Source organism: Physeter macrocephalus, chromosome 2, assembly GCF_002837175.3.
Source record: "Physeter macrocephalus isolate SW-GA chromosome 2, ASM283717v5, whole genome shotgun sequence".
NCBI classification, from domain to species: domain Eukaryota; kingdom Metazoa; phylum Chordata; class Mammalia; order Artiodactyla; family Physeteridae; genus Physeter; species Physeter macrocephalus.
This window is the reverse complement of record NC_041215.1, coordinates 77,060,885-77,082,713: the sequence shown is the minus strand read 5'-3', so window position 1 is coordinate 77,082,713 and position 21,829 is coordinate 77,060,885. Positions and strand designations below refer to the sequence as shown.

Sequence of the window (21,829 nt, the reverse complement as noted above, 5' to 3'; positions counted from 1 at the left end):
AGACACAGGTGTCCTCAGTAGTGGGGAATGTAACCTTTGTCTTTGCTCTTCAGGTGTGGTCCACTGACCAGCCGCAGCATCACCTGGGAGCCTGTTTGACAATGAGAATCTCGGCCTCCACTCCAGATCTGCATACTGACAGGCTCTGCATTTGCGAGGTGATTCGTAGGCACGTTAAACCTTGAGAACCACTGATGTGTTGAATGTCTGGCTAATTTTGAGCTGCCCTGACAGTATTGGCTAAGAGATCCAGCTGTTGTGGAGGCACTTGTAGAATGTGGAGGTAAGTCACTGGTGTCAGCACTTCCAAGAAGCTCATCTTCGCTGATTCATTGAAAAGCCTGCCCAAACTGGTCAGGAGTAAAGATAAAAGGTGGGGTAATTATTCAAAGAAATTATCAGGGCATTGTGCAAAAAAACATGTTACAGGAATTCGTTGCAATATTTTTTATAACAATAGAATAATTGAAAAGAATCTAATGTTAAACAACAAGAGGTTAAAGAAATTATGGCTGCAAAGTAGCCATTAAAAACCATGTCACAGGGGCTTCCCTGGTGACGCAGTGGTTGAGAGTCCTCCTGCTGATGCAAGGGACACGGGTTCGTGCCCCGGTCCGGGAGGGTCCCACATGCCGCAGAGCGGCTGGGCCTGTGAGCCGTGGCCGCTGAGCCTGCGCGTCCGGAGCCTGCGCTCCGCAACGGGAGAAGCCACAACAGTGAGAAGAAAAAAACAAAAACAAAAACAAAACACCACGTCACAGAAGAAAGTTTACTGGCATGGGAAAATGTCCGCATTGTATTCCTGAGTGAACAAAGCTGGCTACAAAACATGGCCTGATTCCATTGTTATGTTTTAAATACATATATACGCACAAGGAAAAAAAAACTGCAAGGACATGCTCCCATGTGTTAACAGTGGTTACAGATTTAGAGTGATTTTTTGTTTTATTTTCACTGTACTTTTCACATTTTCTGCATCAAAGCAATTTTTACTTTGCACAAAGAGAAAGAGTGTTATAAGCAAAAAAGGTGATCAAGACACAACCCTGTATTTCTGGCCATAAGTGGTAGAAATTTTTATCAAATAGAAACTCATTTCTACTATGAATCAATTATAGCCAATATTCAAAATGACACTGACTTTTGCACTAGAGCCATAGGTCTCAATCCTGGCTACATGTTATTATCACCTGGGGAGCTTCAACCAACCAGCCAACCAAACAACAATACAAAAACAAGGTCTGGTTCCCCCCGCCCCCGCAAAAAAACACAAAAAACCCTGGGCACTGAGAAGTTTTAAAAGCTTCTCAGAGTTGAGAACCACTGCTAAGTACGGATGGAAGGATATTCATAGTCAGTTCATTCCTGAAAACGATTCCTACATTGTCTGTTTTAGTTATAAAACCCTATGGTTATATATTTTGGGTTGTTTATGAAAGTACAGTTTTTAAAGTCCTCCCACCATCATTTAGTTTTATTTATTTATTTTTTTGGCCATACCACATGGCTCGCGGGACCTTATTTCCCTGACCAGGGCTTGAACCCAGGCCCCAGCAGTGAGAGTGCTGGGTCCTAACCACTGGAATGCCGGGAAGTTCCTCCACCATTATTTTATTTAACAATATTTAACAAACATTTATTGAGCATATAGACTATTTGTTCCCTGTGAGTCTCACAATAACCCAGGAGGTCAGTAGGAGAGGTATGAAGTCCATTACACAGAGGGGACAGCTCAGATCCCACAGTTCCTTAGGGAAAGGGCCCAAATCTGTGTTCCCAGAAGCAAAGCCAGTGTTCTTCCTGTCATCACATTGCTCCTAGTGTACCACATTTATGTTCAGTTTAGAGAAGGCACTTTTCTAGTTCATGCGTTCTTTTTCTTTATACATCTCAAGCATACTTAGAATGTTTACATCTGAGGGATGTGCAAGTCTTCCTTTACACGGTTTTGAAAATTAGGCAGTGTCAGCTCAGAAATTTCTGAGGACCACTCTTATAATCATCATTTTGTTGCCAGAGCTGACACCAGATCCTTGCTCAAAACTCACCAATCCCCACCTTTAACAGGAGTTAATATAAACCTTTAAATCACAGAGTCTGAAGATAAGAAAGGAAGCTATAGCAAGAGAAAAACAAAAACCAGATGGAACCAGCTGGAACCAAGATGGCAACGAATCTGACCTCCAACAGACCTTGAGTCTCATTATATGCTGATTTCACTACATTTGCATATTAAATGACACACTTACTGGTGGCCATAAATGGAAGTCAAGGACCAAAAAAGGATAAAAAGAGGGTGTCACCCCACTCCCTCAGAAAGCCCTGTCCCTTTCCTGGAAAACTAATGCATATGCCACCCCGTCATCAGCCTCACTTCTCCCTCTCTCTTTACTCTTTAAAATCAAATCCCTCTCTCCAGGTGGGCGAGACTACTAAATTCTCACTTCTCCATTCTCTGGCCATTGAATAAAGCTTGTGCTGCTTTAATCTCTGCTTTGGCTTCATTTTTGGCTGCACCAACCCTAACAGAAAAAACCTTCCCCACCAAAGCAGAGGGGCCATGGCTGGACTAGGGTCTGAGCAGGGGTCCATAAGACTTAATGTGTTAACACTTTGGGGCTTAGGTGCTAAGGGGTTCAGAGCTTCCGGATCTGGCAATGTAAGACTGAGTAAGAAAGCTAGAGACTTGGTGTGACATTTCCTAGCTGAATCTGGATTTTAGCAATAGTGTCCTACAAGAAGAGGCCACTGGAACCAGCTGTAATTTACCTGCTGTCAAATGATTCTGCCCTTTGTAAAATGCAAATTGTTTGAAAGACTCTTTCTCTGAATATTTTAGCTGTTGACTTCCACTGTACCTTCACAAGATAAATGTATGTCTTATTATGTGAAATTATTCACATGACTGGTACACTTTGGGAAATAGGCGTGGTTTTAAAATAGTAAAGAATTTCACCAACTATATTGAAAAAAAGAAAAAAAAGGAAAGAAAACAAGGTGAGGCTGTTTATACTAGATATCAAACTATTGTTTATGTTACTTGTGATTAAACCTGAATAATTTTTAATTGGAAATGGTCACAATGCTTTTCTAAATCCCAGCACTAAAAGAAACAACCAAATCTGACAAACTACAACCGCCCTGTTGGTGGTGAGGAAGTCAATGGCGGCCTTGGTTGCCCTTGGAGGCCGCTGGTTGACAGCCGTGCAGTTGCTGCCACCTCGTGGACAGTCCAGATAGCACAGCCAGGGAGGCGGCCTCAGCCACCCAAGGGAGCAAGGGCTCCACAGCCCAGCTAGTCAGTGACACTTTGATAATGCTTCAGCTGAGCTCACTTATTACCTTGGAAGACGAAGGGCCTGTGTGGTTTATTATGGATTTGTGGTGTTTATTAATCCACAGCACTATTGTTTTTGATAGACAACCTAAGATTAAGGCCAATAAAGGACTCGGAATGTTGAGAACAAAGAAGAAAGTCAGTAACTAGTACCTGGATCCTCCAATAATTACTCCATCTTACAAATTACTGTTTTCTCTTATTCCAGCCCACAGTCTGTCATTCTAGAAAGTATGATATATTAATTTTTAGCTAAACAATATCCACAGGGAGTAATCAGAGTCAACACTGTACAGGTGTTTTTCCAGTGAAAAAGGTTACTATTGGAATTATTTATAAATGACATCAGAACACTGAATATTAACGAAGTGATTTTCATCTGTTTATTAAGTATCTGAAGATACATATGCACCAAATCATGTCCTGGCTGACATTTGAAAGGTCATGTGTTATCCAAGAAAGAAGCTCCCGCCTTCAAGGTGCCATAATCAACTTTCCTTCTTGTCGTTTTTCCTTTTCCTTTTACTTAAAATTTAATTATTATTAAATAGTTAAGTCCTACACAACAACATAAAAATATGAAATTGATCATGCCTGACCGCAATACTCAGCTTAAGAGAACACAATGTTATCAGTACAGGTGAAGCCCTCTGTGAAACCCCATTGTGTCCCCTTCCTTCCCATCACTTCACACTTTCCACTCCCCTAAATTTGGTGTTTGTCATTCCCATTTGCTTCTTTATGGTTTTGTCAATATATATGTATCTGTAAGTATTATAAAGCATCAGTTTTCATGTTTTAAAAACTTCATTTAAATGGTTTTTTTTTCCTGTAACTTGAATCTTTTTTCCTTCAGTGTTATGATTTATGAGATTCATCCATTGCATTACTTTGCTAGGGCTACCATAACAAATTGCCACAAACTTGGTGTCTTAAAATAACAGGAATTTATTCTCTCACAGTTCTGAGAGCTAGAAGCTGTAATCAAGGTGTCCTCAGGGTTGTCCTCCCTCTGGGGTCTAAGGGAGAATCCGTTCCCTGCCTCTTCCAGCGTCTAGTGGCTCCAGACGTTTCTTGGTTTGTGGCTACATAACTCCAGCCTCTGTTTCCACCTTCACATGGGATCTTCCCGGACCAGGGATCGAACCCGTGTGCCCTGCATTGGCAGGCAGATTCTTAACCACTGCGCCACCAGGGAAGCCCCCACCATATGCATTTTGACAGGCTCCCCTGATCATTGGATTACATGCTCAGATGGCTGGGACTGCCAGTTATTTAAATACAGGGCATCTCATGTGGCATTGGTTCTAATGCTTAGCCCACATAGATGAAAGTAGTACTGAGGTTACAGGTGGAAGAAATGGCATGCTAACTGGGGAGGTAAGAAATCTGGGTTCTGGAGTCAATCCTCTATTGACCTCCAAACTCTAAGGGATGAGAAGCCATTTTGTCCCTGTTCCTCTTCCTAACCATTTACCTGATTTAACTGGCAGGGAGGTTGAGAAGAAATAACCACTGACTGACTCCCTGGGTTTGGGCTGGGAGTGCACAGTGGGATTTTTGAAAATACTTTTTTAAAAAATTATTATTACTGAAGTAAATAATCTTATTGAAATTTGGAAAATGGAAGGAAAAATGACTTTTAAGCCTACTAACCTAATCCATCTATTTCTCATCTGCACATTTTTACAGTTGCAATCATTTGAATCTAGTTTTATAACCTATAATAACATATCATCATTTTCTTTGTTGCTATATAATCTTCATAAATGATTTTTTTTAAGACAAGTATTTTCATCTCCATTTTACGGTTGCAGAAACTGATGCTCAGGAGACTGACTTACTAAAGGTCTCACAATTAGTAGGTGATAAAGCTGAGGACCATAAAGAAATTGTAGTTTATAATGCCTAAAATCTGGTAACTGTTACAAGGTTGTATTTACATATGTGGATATTTCTAGTAACCATTTACGCATCAACATCCCATTATCTCTTGCCACGTGACAAACCACCCCAAAACTTAATGCCTTAAAACAATGATTGCATTTATTTTTCTCGTGAATTTGTAATTTGGGCAGGGCTTGGCAGGGACAGTTTGTCTTTGCTTCCCAGGGCATATCTGGGGTGGCTTGAGACTGCTGGCTGGGACCATCTGCAAACTCGCTTACTCACAGGTTGCCAGGTGATGCTGGCTGGGTGGGAGCCAGGACAGCAGCTGGGCTGTGGCCAGAACACCTCCACACGGCCCTTCCCTGTGGCTGCTTGGCCGCCTACCACAGTGGTGGCTGGATTCCAAAGGCAAACCATGCCAAGAGAAAAGAAACAAGGCAAAAGCTGCCTCTGCTTTTGTGATCATCTGAGAAGTCACACAGGATTGCTTCTGCCACGTTCTATTTGTTAGAAGCAAGTCACTGAGGCCAGCCACTTCCAAGGGAAGGGGAATTAGGCTGCATCTTTTGTTGGCAAGAATATCAAAGAATTTGTGGACATGTTTTAAGACCTCACAATCTGCCCATTGAACATGAATTATTTACATTTCCCACTACATGTAAGATATACTCACTCGCCTCTCTCTAGATCCCTAAAACATTGTACCTACAGTAGCATCAGGCTTGAGGTCCATGATCTGGACACGTGAATCAGGGCCAGGGGTGGCTGAGGCTCCTTGGGTCCCGTCCCCTGTGTGCAGCTTCTCCCAGTCTGAAGACCTGTGAATCAAGAGACAAGCCATCTGTCCACCACACCTAATACACGATGGCATGTCAAGCTATAGACACTTGTTCAAAAAGGAGAAAAATGGGAAGCACACGGCAGTCCCTGGTTCACAGCTGTTCTGAAATCCACCTGAGTGTGTGTTGCCAGTTCCCTGATTAGGACCCGGTCTTCCTTCCTGGAAGTTGTTCACCATAGCTGGACTCGATTCCACCCTTTGAGTCATTTTTCCTTTTCCACTAAAAGTAGTCCATCTTTGCAGCCAAGTAGTTCTCTTAGACTGCTTCACCCTTTGGGAATTCAAAGGCCTGAATGTCCCTCTTGGTCTAAGCCGATTATAATTCTTAAAAAAAAAAAAATTTTTTTTTTTGTAGGCTTCTTATGAATCAATCTATAACCAACTCTATTTGGCAAAAGCCACACCCACAGATCTCATTTAGCCCTTCTCTACCTCAGCGTCTCCAAAGCTGCTGTCTGAGAACATCCTGATGGTTTGCAGATCTTTTGTATGCTTGAAAGGGTCAATGAAGCAACACCTTAAAACTTTCTGAGGTCTTAACAAAGAGTTTTTGTTGTTGTTTTTTTTTTAAGATTTGGGGGTAGGAGTTTATTAATTAATTTACTTTTGCTGTGTTGGGTCTTTGTTTCTGTGCTAGGGCTTTCTCTAGTTGTGGCAAGTGGGGGCCACTCTTCATCGCGGTGCGCGGGCCTCTCACTATCGCGGCCTCTCTTGTTGCAGAGCACAGGCTCCAGACGCGCAGGCTCAGTAGTTGTGGCTCATGGGCCCAGTTGCTCCGCGGCATGTGGGATCCTCCCAGACCAGGGCTCGAACCTGTGTCCCCTGCATTAGCAGGCAGATTCTCAACCACTGCACCACCAGGAAAGCCCTACAAAGAGTTTTATAGTCACACCCGTGACTTCACCTTTGGGCCGTGTTTCATGACAGGACTCTGGATTTGATCTTCACTTGGAAGCCATTTATTTTGCCAAATGAAGAGGTGAGGAAGGAGAAACTGTTACTTCAAACCTAGCAATTCCTGCCTGCTATATATTTAACAGTTCTTTCTTTAGTTTCTCTCTCTTCTTGCATTCTACTGTAGTCAGTAAGAATAACCAGGCAGCAATGCAATGCTCTTCCTGAAAATCTCCTTAGATAGGTCATTTGCATAATTTGGTATATTTTTGGCGAAAGACTTAGGCGTTCTGAAGAGGAACCAGAGTATTGGTATATTTTTTATCTTCCATGTTACCATAGGTGACACTGTTGCTAACTTTCTACTACTATGTGACAGCTCCCAATAACATTTCCTCACTTTCCTGTCACCCCTAACCAATAACATCTTCAAGAACCATGAGGTTTTCTTTAACAGTCTCTTGAAGACCCTCCCAAATTCTGCCTGCTGTCCAGTCCTGAAGTCGTTGCTGTATGTTTTCAATTCTCATTGTGATACCAAAATCTGTTCCAGTTATCTGTTGCTACACAACAAACCACCCCAAACCTTCATGGCTTAAAACAGTAATGACATTTCTTGCTCATTAATCTACAATTTTGGAAGAACTTAGAGAAGACAGTTTCTCTCTGCTGTACTCAGTGTCAGCTGGGCTGGCTACAGGACCGGGGGCTAGAATAACCTGAAAACTCACTCACTCATTCACATGTCTGGTGGCTAATGTTTGGCTGTCCGCTGGGAGCTCATCTCTGTTTTTGGAATATCTACACTTGACCTACGTGGGACCTACACGTGAACTTTCCCTGCAACAGCTTGGCTTTGTCACTAAATGGTGAAGTGATTAGGCTTCAAGCACAAGCATTCCAAGAGAGAGAGCCAGGGGGAAATCTGTCTCCTCAGAAGTCACATAGTATTATTTCTGCCACATTACATTCTTTAGACATGAGTCACTGAGTCTGGCCCATGTATAAGGGGAGGGGAATTGGACTCCACCTTTTTTTTTTTTTTTTTTTGCGGTACGCGGGCCTCTCACTGTTGTGGCCTCTCCCGTTGCGGAGCACAGGCTCCGGACGCGCAGGCTCAGCGGCCATGGCTCACGGGCCCAGCCACTCTGCGGCATGTGGGATCTTCCCGGAATGGGGCACGAACCCTTGTCCCCTGCATTGGCAGGCGGACTCTCAACCACTGTGCCACCAGGGAAGCCCTGGACTCCACCTTTTGATGGGAAGAGTGTCAAAGAATTTGAGGACTTGTTTTAAAGCCACCAATAAAAAGGTATTCTTAGCTCCATTTTACAGATGTAGAAGCTAGAATTCAGAGAGACTGACTTGCTGAAGGTCTTACAATTAGTAAGTGATAAAGTTTGGAACCATAGAGTGTACTTTCCATATTTAGTTACATAATATGTAATGTACAATCTGTAAAGCATTATAATGCTACAACATTTTACTTAGGAAAGCAGAGCTGTAGATGTCTGAAGGAGAGGGAGGCAAGGGCCAGAAGCTTTCTAGTAGGCCTTTGCACACATAAAATACTCCAATAATGTTAGAAAATACACAGAGCACTAGTCCATGCAGGTAATATCTGCAAAAATCCTCAAATGGCACATTTCTGGATTCATATGATCTCAATTATTAATTGAGTGAACATTAAGATGATCTCAGTTGAGCTTTTTCTAGCTTCTTAACACAAGGACGAGAACCCATCACCATATGGGTTATTAATCAAGGAACTTGATTATTTCTTGTGTGTAATGAAACAGGAATTTATTTTGCTGTTAGTGCTCTTTTAATGACTCAAACTGTCATAATGGCCAGAAACATCTTCAGTCCTGATGTCAGAGCACCTAACTAGGTTCTACATTTCTATCAACCACCGTCTAGTTTGACACACTGGCTCCATATTTAGCTAAGATAACTGAGCACAGGGGAGTCCTTTAACGTAACATGACATTGGGCTTTTTGGATTCTCATAAAGAAGGAATATGCTCACCAACTTTTGCTCAAAGTTATTTTGGTCTCAAAGTGAAAGTCTGATTAGTGGTCAGTTTTCCTTGCTCAATGCCTCGTATTTCTTTTCTCAGATGGCCTTTATTCATTTCTGTGTGTGTTTGCATTTGAACGTGAGTGCATGTCATTATGTGAGCGTATTCCAACTAGTTTGTTTCTCAGTTGTTAATTACTGATAGGCCCTTGAATTTTCTTGGCAAGCACCTTATTGTGCAATGAGGAAAAACAATCAAATGATGATATATTAAAACCAAAATAAAGTGCTGTATCTAGCAATGTAACTAAGTATCTTCTGAGAAGTATAAAAACAACTTTCCCTGACCTATTATGTCCTTTATGATCATAGTTAGTCTGTATAGTTTTTCTGGAACAAAACACCAGTTCCTACTGATTTTGGCACATCTTCCCTATATTGGTCAAAATCTATGATCTTACCCATTAGGTACAGTATTTAATCTCCAAGGACAAAGATGTTTAGCTTAATCTCTCCCTCTCCTGCAGTAATTGCAAACACAATCAACATTGTTTGGTTCAGATTGTGGTTGCCTGAAAAGAATAATGTATTGTACTTCAAGGAAAATAAGGCATTTAGACAATCATGCTTAGGAATTTACCACAATGATCTGCAATTTTCCCCGTTGCTTTGGCTCAGGGTTTCTCCCTTTTGCTCCCTTCCCCCAGGCTGTTCTGAGCCACGTGGGTTTGGTTCTGGTCCATCTCCAACTCTTTCCTCTATTTATCCCTTACCACAGTCTTGCCTTTTCGTTACAAGGAGCCACTCACCTCCTCTCCTTTCTAGAGTCCTCCATATCTAGATTACAAAGTTTTACTCCACCCTTAAACCTTGAGAATTCTAGATAATTCTGTTGCAGAAAGATGGAAATGGTGGTGTAAATTAAATTGAGTGCAAGTCTGTAAAATAACATAGACTCACAGCAGTCCAGCATGAGCCTAGGTCAGTGCCTGTGCACACAGGAAAGCCTCAATAAATAATTTTTTAAACAACTTTATTTATTTCTGGCTGCGTTGGGTCTTCATTGCTGTGCGCGGGCTTTCTCTGGTTGTGGCGAGCAGGGGCTACTCTTTGTTGGGGTGCGCGGGCTTCTCGTTGCGGTGGCTTCTCTTGTTGCAGAGCATGGGCTCTAGGCGTGCGGGCTCCAGTAGCTGTGGCACGCAGGCTCAGTAGTTGTGGCTCCCAGGCTCTAGAGCGCAGGCTCAGTTGTTGTGGCACACAGGCTTAGTTGCTCCGCGGCATGTGGGATCTTCCTGGACCAGGGCTCAAACCCGTGTCTCCCGCATTGGCAGGCGGATTCTTAACCACTGCACCACCAGGGAAGCCCCAATAAATAATTAATGAGTGAATAAGAAGGGCCTGTTTTTGGAGAGGATTGAGATCAAGGAACTTTTTCTAGGCTACACTCCTGGACGATGATAGCGTTCTTACCAGAATCCAGATTTTCCTGTTTTGTCCAGTTCTCATGCTTCTACACTGCCCAGATTCCAGTAATTTGCATTACCTTCGGAAACTTTCAACATTTATGCCTCTGGGGATCTGGGGGATCAACAGTGCTGCAAAGCACGAGGATCCTTGGGCCAGTCTGGTGTCTGACCAAGTTGGGCTTTTAGCAGATGCTTTGGTTCCTCTTTTCTGATGTTAACAAAGCATTTATTTTGATTTTAAAAATATTGTCTTTGATTTCTTGTTAAATTAGACTAAACCAAGATTTGGATGATGTCAACCAGGCAGATGGATTTCTAATAAAATATAATTTTAAGTACTTGTAAATGTTTATCTTAGTACAAAAGTAATGCATGTTAATTATAGGAAATACAGATAAAATAAAAAGAGGTAAATTTTTTTTTTTTTTTTGCGGTACGCGGGCCTCTCACTGTTGTGGCCTCTCCCGCAGGCTCCGGACGCGCAGGCTCAGCGGCCATGGCTCACAGGCCCAGCCGCTCTGCGGCATGTGGGATCTTCCTGGACCCGGGCACGAACTCGTGTCCCCTGCATCGGCAGGCGGACTCTCAACCACCGCGCCACCAGGGAAGCCCAAGAGGTAAATTTTTAATGCCCATTATCCTACTCTGACCCAAAGAGAACCATTATTAACTAATTAACTATTTGGTATATTATGCTTTCAGTTATGTATATATGCATATATATACACACACACATATATATGCACATTCACATTTACAAATTGTTTCATATATTATTTTACTTAATAATATTCTTCCACATTGTTAAGTATTCACCTACAACACAATTTTTGACATAATTATTTTATAGCATAGCATTGTATTTGTCCATTCTATTGGACATTGTTTCCAAAGACAAGAAATCTTTAAAGAAGATTTGCCATACAGATAGTCATGACAAGAATGATTCTCAGTCTCCACTTGCACCTGCTTCCAATCCAGTGCTCTAGAAATACGAGAGCGCAGCGGCCATGCACTGGGTTGCCTCTGGGAGCAAGGATCTAGCAGATTGCCAGAGGAAACGGCTCTCGACCACCGATGCTCTGGGCTCCTCTTCTCGTCCTCCTTGAAGGAGGACCAGAGATTTTCACAACCTGCAGATCTTGTGGGCTCCCTTCTTGAAATCAATCAAGTATTTGTACTTGGGAAGATCATGAACCCAAGAATTGAACAGGGAGTGAGGAGAACAACTTTATACATTTAATATAATTATGGGGGGTGGAAAAAGAATTTTTAAAGTCTTTTTAATGAAGCAAAGAAACACGTATGCAGGTTTTTGTTGTTGTTGTTGTTTGTTTGTTTTTTATTTTTGGCTGTGTTGGGTCTTCATTGCTGCACGCGGGCTTTCTCTAGTTGAGGTGAGCGGGGACCACTCTTTGTTGTGGTGCGCGGGTTTCTCACTGTGGTGGCTTCTCTTGTTGCAGAGCACGGGCTCTAGGCATGCAGGTTTCAGTAGTTGTAGCACGTGGGCTTCAGTAGTTGTGGCTTGTGGGCTCTAGAGCACAGGCTCAGTAGTTGTGGCGCACGGGCTTAGTTGCTCCATGGCATGTGGGATCCTCCCTGGACCAGGACTTGAATCCGTGTCCCCTGCATTGGCAGGCAGATTCTTAACCATTGCACCACCAGGGAAGCCCACATGTATGCAGTTTTGCGTGCTGATTTAAACTGACAAACTACAGGTTAGGGAGACGTGTGTGTGTGTGTGTGTGTGTGTGTGTGTGTGTGTGTGTGTGTGTGTTTATGAGAGAGAGAGACAGAGAGAGACAGACAGACAGAGAGACAGAAAATGGCAGTGGAAGGCTAGGTAAGGAAGGAATGCTTTTCTATCTCTTGGGAACTGAATCTTAATCACCACTCCACACTCTTGCACACACTTGAGTTGTGTTTGTACTTTTGCTCTCCCTGGGATGAACAAAGTCACACTTAAAAGTTGTCACTACTCCCCTTGCCTCAGCCCTCTTTTACTTTCCTTCCTCCTCCCTATCTTGCCACATGTTAGTGTGAATGGCTTTTGATGAGAGAAAAATAGAAGGGTTAGGGCTCTGAGAAACTAGGGAGGGAAGACATTAAGAAAAAAGGTCAGTGAGGACTTCCCTGGTGGCGCAGTGGTAAGAATCCGCCTGCCAATGCAGGGGACACAGGTTCGAGCCCTGGTCCAGGAAGATCCCACATGCCACGGAGCAACTAAGCCCGTGCACCACAACTACTGAGCCTGCACTCCAGAGCCCATGAGCCACAACTACTGAGCCCGTGTGCCGCAACTACTAAAGCCCAGGCGCCTAGAGCTCGTGCTCCAAAACAAGAGAAGCCACTGCAATGAGAAGCCCATGTACCGCAACGCAGAGAAGCCCTGGCTCACTGCAACTAGAGAAAGCCCGCGCGCAGAAACGAAGACCCAACAACGAAGACCCAATGCAGCCAAAAAAAAAAAAAAAAAAAAAAAAAAAGGCCAGTGAGTCAGGAAGGGAAGTTTAATTCAGCCTAGGACCAGCCCCACAATCCCACTGTCCAGGCACAGAGGGAAGCAGCTCTCAGCAATTCTGCAGCCCCACCCCAGCTTCTCTTTCCCACCACCGGCCATCTCTCTTGCTATCTGCTTATCTTGGTGATTAACCCTTCATAAACGTTCAACATCTATCTATCTATCTGGCTCTACCATAAGCCTGGGCGTGCAAATTCAAACTCTCTACACTTACAGAAATCAGGAAGGGAGAGCCAAAGAGCAACAGGTACAGTCTGAAAAGAAGGGCTCGTGGCAGGAGCAGGGTTCTTTGAATGCTCTGAGGAGAAATGCTCCACCCAGACCAAGGGGTGGTGGGAGCAGGAGCCAGAGAGGGGTTTTCCTAGGTGATGCCTGATTCGAGTTTTAGAGGAGATGCTGAATTTAGCAAGGCGCAGAAGGTGGGGTAATGTTTGGTCTGTTTTACCAGCTCCCGACCATCTTGTAAGCTATTTCAGGGAGGTGCTTGGTCCTAAGCCTTGCAGGCAACCACTACTTAAAGCAGTTAATTTGCCATATCAATGTAGTATTGTAAACCAGAATAGAATTGCAGAGACTATTATGCTATACAATAGGACCTTAAGTACTGTGTGTACTTTACACACTAGTAACCAGTATTAGCTTCACAAGATCTTTTCCACCCTTTTTTCCCTCTGCTTCCCTCTTCTACTTCACAAACTTTTTTTTTTCTGAAAAGAGATATGATTTCTGTACTAAGGAAATTAACTTATCCCCAAGACATCACCTGGGACAAGATCTATATGCTTTTCTCAAATGGATATTAGATGATATTATGCAATTAATTTATTTTTAGGAGATGCAAGCTGAAGTATCTATGGGTGAAGTCTTATGTTTGCAACTTATGTTAAAAACTATGGTGGGGAAGGAGACTGGGAGAGACAGAAAGAGAGAGAAAGCAAATGTGGGAAATGCAAAATGTAAATCATTATAGAGGATATATGTGTTTATTATACTATTTTTCAATTATTCTACAGTTTAAAATTAAAAAATAAAAAGTTGGGAAAATACAAATGGGTTGCTCACTTGGAACAAAGTACTGAATTGGTCAGTAGTAGATTCCTTTCAGAGTCCATGTAAAAAATGCCTTTGCCTTCACATGGTGCATATCACCTCATGTACCTATCTCTGTACATATTTGTTTTGTCTGTATTCCCATCTCTAAGTGTCAAACTGCCAGAATACAATCTCATATTCAGAATTTTTCTCTTGTCCAGTGGCACAAACCTATGCTCAGACATTTTTAAGTGGTGAACACAATCACTTAGTATTACCTTACAATTCTTACCTTATAACGAAGGTCAAACTCATCTTAATTGCAAGGTGTTTAAAGCAGGTATGTTTTCTACAGCATTTAATTAAGTGAGCATTAAATCTAAGTGGATGATAAGCAAGGTCTGGATTTGGCAAGAAGTTGTAAGGGCACCTTGAATAAGGCTGTCCTCTGATCAGCTTTTCCCAAAGCAAAGCAGTCATTCTGCAGCTGTTCCATTAAAACAAACAAACAAGATCTTTCTGGTCAAAATCAGTTAGTAAAATACTGCACATTATATTGTCTGCCTTGGAGATTCATATTATATATTAGCAATTAAAAGTGTTGCAAAGTTCTAGTTTCTAGTAATGGAGGAGTAGCTTCTATTGGATAAACGCTTCCACAGATAACAACTAAAAGTTCTGGAAAAAATATTTTTTTAAAACTACCTGAAGACACTGGAAAGCAATGAAAACCAGACAGAAACTGGAGTATAGCCTATGTTTGGAAAAAGGGAATGGCACTAGATAAGTTTCCATTTTTAGCTTTTTTGCTGAGGGAAGGCCCTGGTCTCTGTAAAGCAAGGAGGCTGAAACTCAACAGAAAACTCTGTTTTACTTGGTTGAAGAACCAGAGGACAAAATTCATTGTGACCACAGGAGCTTGAAAGAAGGGGGAGGATCCTGGGAAGAATAGAGCCTATAAGGGAGAGCCTTAAATTCTGCACATAAACTCTACTCACATCTTTGGCTGCCCTTGAACTATATATGCATGGGTAGATTCCAAGCAACTCATCTAAGCTAAAAGAATTGAGCAGAAACTTCAGCTGCTGCTTGCTGCAAGATAAATAGTGTATAGTGTCAGTCTGACCAAGTTAACTGCCTATTAAAACAAAAGGTCAATACTCTTTAGAGGAATATAACAGAACCCAGAGTCTCTTCAACCATTCACAATGTCTAGGATACAATAAAATTTGGTAGACATACAAAGAAATACCTAGGGCTTCCCTGGTGGCACAGTGGTTGAGAGTCCGCCTGCCGATGCAAGGCACACGGGTTCGTGCCCCGGTCCGGGAGGATCCCACATGCCGCGGAGCGGCTGGGCCCGTGATCCATGGCCGCTGAGCCTGCGCGAGAGGCCGCAGTGGTGAGAGGCCCGCGTACCGAAAAAAAAAAAAAAAAAAAAGAAATACCTAAACATGTCCATATTCAAGAGAAAAGGCAATCAATGGGAACTCATTTCAAAATGATCAAGACATTGGTATTAGTAAACAAAGATTATAAAGTGGCTATTGTAGTTATGTTCAGGGATAGAAATGGAAACATGCTTGTAATAAATGGACAAAGAAATTCATGCCAATACACATCACAATCAAACTTCCAAAAACAAAAGACAAAGGAAAAATCTTGAAAGCAACAAGAGAGAAAACAACCTGACCTATAAGGGAAAAACAATTTAAATGACCACAGATTTCTCATCAGAAACCTTAGAGGCCAGAAAGGAATGGGGTAACATTTTCCAAGTGCTGAAAGAAAAAACTGTCAACCCAGAATTCAATATTCATTGGGAATATCCTTCAAGAATGAAGAGGAAATAAAGTCATTCCCAGACAAAGGAAAACTAAGAGAATGTGTTGTCAGCAGACGTACCCTAAAAGAATGGTTAAAGAGTGTTTTCTAAAAAGAAAGGAATCTTGGAACATCAGGAAGGAAAGACTAACAATGGAGAGAGTAAATATATAGGGTAAATACAATAGATTTACTCCTAATCTTGGGTCTTCTAAACTTTGTTTGATGGTTGAATCAAAAATTATAATACTGAGGGCTTCCCTGGTGGCACAGTGGTTAAGAATCTGCCTGCAAATGCAGGGGACACGGGTTCGAGCCCTGGTCCAGGAAGATCCCACATGCCACGGAGCAACTAAGCCCGTGCACCACAACTACTGAGCCCATGTGCCATGACTACTGAAGCCCATGTGCCTAGAGCCCCTGCTCTGCAACAAGAGAAGCCACCACAATGAGAAGCCTGTGCGCCACAATGAAGAGTAGCCCCCGCTCACCGCAACTAGAGAAAGCCCGCGCACAGCGACGATGACCCAATGCAGCTAAAAATAAAATAAATAAATTTATTTTTTAAAAAATTATAATACTGTCTGATGTGATTCTCAATAGGTAGAGGAAATATTTAAAACAACCATAATAAAAATGGGTGGGGAGGGAAGGTAGAGAATATAAATGGTGTGGGGGGAGAGGAAGTGGATGAGAATATAAAAGAGTACCATGAGAGATCTTTGTGGTTTTGTAATAGTTCTGGATCTTGATTGTGGTGGTGATATCATGAATCTACACATGATAAAGTGGCATAGAACTATATACTCACATTGTTCCAATGCCAATTTTATATTATACTATAATTACATAAGATATAATCATTGGGGCAAACTGGGTCAAATACCTCTGTACTACATTTGAAACTTCCTGTGAGTCTATAATTATTTCAAAATTAAAATTTGGGTTTTTTTTTTAGTAGAAGAGGGGATATAAAATATAGAAATGTAAAATGACTTAAACTCTTACTTAGTAAAAATGTATATAATTTTAAAAAATGAACAAAGCCTCAGTGACCTGAGAGCAATATCAAAAGCTCAAACACATTGTAAATGGAGTTCTAGAATGAAAAGAGAGAATGGGGCAGAAAAATATTTTAAGACACAATGGCTAAAAATTTCCCAAATTTGATAAAAGATGTAAATTTATAGATTCAAGAGGCTCAGTAAACGCAAAGCATAATTAAAAAAAAAAAGTACACCCAGGTATATCATAATTAAACTGCTGAAAAGCAAAGATAAAAAGAAAATCTTGAAGCACCGAACTGATCTCCCTGTGCTATGTGGCTGCTTCCCACTAGCTATCTATTTTACATTTGGTAGTATATATAAGTTCATGCCACTCTCTCACTTCGTCCCAGCTTACCCTTCCCCCTCCCAATGTCCTCAAGTCCATTCTCTACATCTGTGTCTTTATTCCTGTCCTGCCCCTAGTTTCATCAGAACCTTCTTTTTTTTTTTAGATTCCATATATATGTGTTAGTATACAGTATTTGTTTTTCTCTTTCTGACTTACTTCACTCTGTATGACAGACTCTAAGTGGCCAGGAACAAAAGACACATTACCTACAAGGAAACAATAATACAACTGATTATTGTCTTCATTTGTTTGTTTGTTTGTTTGTTTTTGGCCACGCCTCCTGGCTTGTGGGATCTTAGTTCCCCGATCAGGGATCAAACCTGGGCCCCAGCAGTGAGAGTGCCGAGTCCTGACCACTGGACCACCAGGAAATTCCCCTGACTACTGTCTGAATATTATAAATTATTGAGGCCAAAATACAGTAGAATGACATCTTTAGGGTGCCAAAATGAAAAATCTGTCAACCCAGAATTCTACGTCTAGTGAATATATCCTTCTAAAATGAAAATTATATAGACTATTTTTAGAAAAAAGAAACCAAAGAAGAATTTATCATCAACAGACCTGCACTAAAGAATTACCAAAGGAAGTTCTTCAGGATGAGGCTAAATGATGCCAGATGGAAACAGACTTCAGGAGGCATCGGATGAAGAACACTGGAAAAGAAAATATGTGGGTAAGTTTTAAAAGGTTATTTTTTTACTTCTGCATTTTTCTTTCTTTCTTTTCTTTCTTTCTTTCTTTCTTTCTTTCTTTCTTTCTTTCTTTCTTTTTTTGTAAGAAGATTTTTAATTTGAAATATGGTCTGAGCAACATGAGTGTAATATGTCTTCATTTCTTTAAAATACTTGTGATTATATAAAGCAAAACTTTTAACACTATACTGTGGGTTTATAATATATCTAGTTGTAATACAGATGACAAGAGTGCAAAGTTGGTTCAATATTCATAAATTCATCAATGTATTTCACCATGTTAACAGAATTAAGGAGAAAAATAATATGATTATTTCAGTTGATGCAGAAAAATCATTTGATACAATTTAACAATTTCACTCATGACTTTCAAAAAAATTCAGCAAATTAAAGTTCATCAACTGGATGAAGGTCATACATGATATACTTAATGATAAAATATTGAATACTTTCCCTTTATGATGGTGAACAAACTAAGAATGTCCCTCACACCAATTTACTGATGTTTGCAACATTTTGAAATGTATAAAAATTTAAGATTGAGTATTTGATGAATAAAGGGATGGATACATAGAAATATGATAAAGCTAATGTAGCAATTGTTAATTATAGACTCTAGGTGGTAGGTATGTGAATGTTGTTCACTCTGTAATTCTTCACCTTCTCTGTATGTTTGAAAATGTTGAACAACAAGGTCCTATTTTATAGCACATGGAACTATATTCAACATCCCAAGATATATATATGAATAACTGAATCACTGCTGTACACCAGATACTAACACAACACTGTAAATAAACTATACTTCAATTAAAAACAACAACAAAAAAAAAACCACAATAAATTTTGGCCCTGCCCCCGCAAAAAAATGTTCATAATAAATGTTGAGGGAAAGTCTGCAAAGTCTTACATTAGAGAAATGTTTGTTTGTTTAACTCTGTTTCCCAAACTTTTTTCAACAAAACAAAATAAACAAAACCCCTAAGGAGAATGTAATAAGTCCTGCAGAACATACTCTGGAAAACACTTCCTATTTAAATTTAGTTTACACCCATTTAGATTTTTAAAATAAGAATGGTGTTTCACATCCATTGATCTGTAACAAACCACCCCAAAACATAGTGGCTTAAAATGAGGACAATTTATTTCTCATGATTTTGTGGGTTGACTGGAGCTCACCTGGGTAGTTCTGTTGATCTCACCTGGAATCTCTCATGCATCTGAGCTCATCTGAAGCTTGAACATCCAAGGTGACGTCTCACCCTCCAAGGTCTCTCTTTGGGTAGTCTTCAGGTGGTCTAGTCTAACCTTCCTCAATTGCATAATGGCTCAACTCCGAGAAAAGAAAACAGAAGTTGTGAGTTCAGTAAGATTTTGTGGATCTTCACTCTAGTACCTACCATTAATTTGAGTTGGCCACCTCCCTAAGACTCCTCCACTGTCCACTTGTGTTTCCAGTCATCTACTATCAATTCTTCCTCTCTACCATCGGCATTGTCTCTTTACCACATTGTTCTTGATTTCTCATCATTTCAGCCTGCTATGAAATATCATGGCCCTACCTCATGATCTAGACCAGGGATTGGCAAACTTTGGGCCTATGGGTCCAGTATGACCTGCACTGCTTTTGTAAATAAAGCTTTATTGGAGCACAGTCATATTCATTTACTATTGTCTGTGGTCTCTACTGGCTACAATGGCACAGTTGAGTAGTTGGAACAGAAACTGTGTGGTCCACAAAATCCAACTGGCTCTTTATAGACTTTTTCCTGATCCCTTATGGCTCCTGTCTCTAGGCATTCATTTAGCTTTCATTCTCACTGACTTATTCTTGAAATATTTCCCAGTTCAATTTCCTAGAAGAGAGAAAACCAAAATCCTCTGAAATGCTTATTCCTCAATCTGGAATGAAATGAAAGAGGACATTCTTATTTCATGCCAGGCCACTCCATAGTGTGTTGGCCAGCTACGGAGAGGCTGCACGTGGGCAACGTGTTCTGTCCCCGCCTCATCCAATTAGCTGTGACTGAGGAAATGCAGGTAATATGCACTCAGTAAAATGGAGCTGCCTGGAAGGGTCGGGGCATGGTGGGCACTATTACATGTCTAGCACAACTGCAAATTGAACTGAATGAGCTGATATATATAAAATTACATGACAATGTGCTTGAGCCATATATTTAAAAAGTGTCAAAAGTACTTGCCAATTAAGATCAATCTGAAATGAAAGAGTACCCCTGAAATTAATAACATAAATCAGTGACAAAATATGATGTAACTTATACAAATTCAATTCACACAATATCATGGCTCTATTGCATAACAGGACATATACTATTATGGTGTGATTATACCTACACATCATAAAATACCATTAACATTTCCCAGGTGGCAAAAAGTAGGTGAAAAAAAAGACTAAATGAGGGTCATCCCTGGTGGTCCAGTGGTTAAGAATCTGCCTTCTAATGCAGGGGATGCAGGTTCCAGCCCTGGTCTGGGAACTAAGATCCCACTTGCAACGGGGCAACTAAGCCCACATGCTGCAACTACTGAGCTCATGCGCTCTAGGGCCTGCAAGCCACAACTAGAGAGATGCCCACACCGCAATGAAAGATCCCACATGCCACAACTAAGACCCGATGCAGCCAAATTAATTAATTAATTAATTAATTTTTTAAAAAAGACTAAATGAACAGTTAAATTAAGATTCGATGAGTATTGGCACTACTTAGATACTAATTATCCTTTTTTATTTGGAAAAAAAATCCAACAATTCATCCATTATGAATTATGTATTTTCTCAAGGATACGTTACTATGAACACAGAGTTCTGTAATAACCAGCACTTTTAATAGGTTTTTTCCCAACTTAAACTGCATCTGCTTTGATTGCCTACATCTTGGCTCCCTTCCACACTACAGAGTATAGTTCCAGCTCAGATCCTATATGGAGAACACCATGACAGTTTTGAAACAGTCCTCTCATCCTTCTAGCAATGTAAACGGTATGGTACTCAGAGTACAATTTATAGAGAAATCTGACAGCATTTTCAATAAGCAAACTTAAAAAAAAAATTTTCCCCATTGAAAAACAAACAAAAAAACCTGGGAAAGAAACTTTCAGAGCAACGCCTACAGGGACTTCCTTGGCAGTCCAGTGGTTAAGACTCCATGCTTCCAATGCAGGGGGCATGGGTTCGATCCCTGGTTGGGGAACTAAGATCCCACATGCCGTGTGGTGTGGACAAAAAAAAAAAAGAACAATGCCTACAACTTCTTCAACTTCTTGTCTGGACAAATTGTAACATACACAAATACCTTCCAAAATAACTTTTATTACTATATAAAAACAAGTCAAGAAAAAATAGATGCATTTTTTTCTACAAAATTATAAAATATTCAGGCTATTTAATATTTTTCCATAAATGTGTTGAGATAAAAAGGCAAATTTAAACATAGAAATCTTTTCCACTTAAAGTTTTCAGGTATCTTGTAGGGGATAAAGAATAGTTTTTCTTCTATACTTTCCTATGTGTAGCTCTAAGACATAGCAGTTACAGCTTTCTGTCAGAGTTATCTAAAAAAGGACATACAAAGATAAAAATTCCATCATGTTGCAATAAAATTAGCAAAAAACTTTACTTTGGGCTTTCAGATTTGGCAGTTGTAGTCAACCCGTATTGCACTGGAATTTCCTACTCAGCAGGGAAAAGAGCCTAATTAAAAACAAGGCATCCTCTTACTTTTTGTCCTTTAGAAAAGCAGTCCCCAACCTTTTTGGCACCAGGGACCGATTTTGTGGAAGACAATTTTTACATGGAAGTGGGGGGGTGGTGATTCAGGCGATAATGCGAGAGATGGGGACCGATGGGGAGCGGCAGATGAAGCTTCGCTGGCTCACTCGCCTGCCGC

At 40.9% G+C, this 21,829-nt stretch overlaps 1 long non-coding RNA gene across 1 annotated transcript; it reads right to left on the bottom strand.

Moving 5' to 3' along the window:
• Nucleotides 1–5,089: 5,089 nt before the first annotated feature.
• LOC114484231 (uncharacterized) lies at nucleotides 5,090–19,947 on the bottom strand. Its single transcript, XR_008618679.1, has 3 exons — nucleotides 19,121–19,947; nucleotides 17,788–17,879; nucleotides 5,090–6,045 (listed from the first exon to the last, which is right to left on the bottom strand). It is a non-coding gene; the product is annotated as an uncharacterized lncRNA (long non-coding RNA).
• Nucleotides 19,948–21,829: the final 1,882 nt, after the last annotated feature.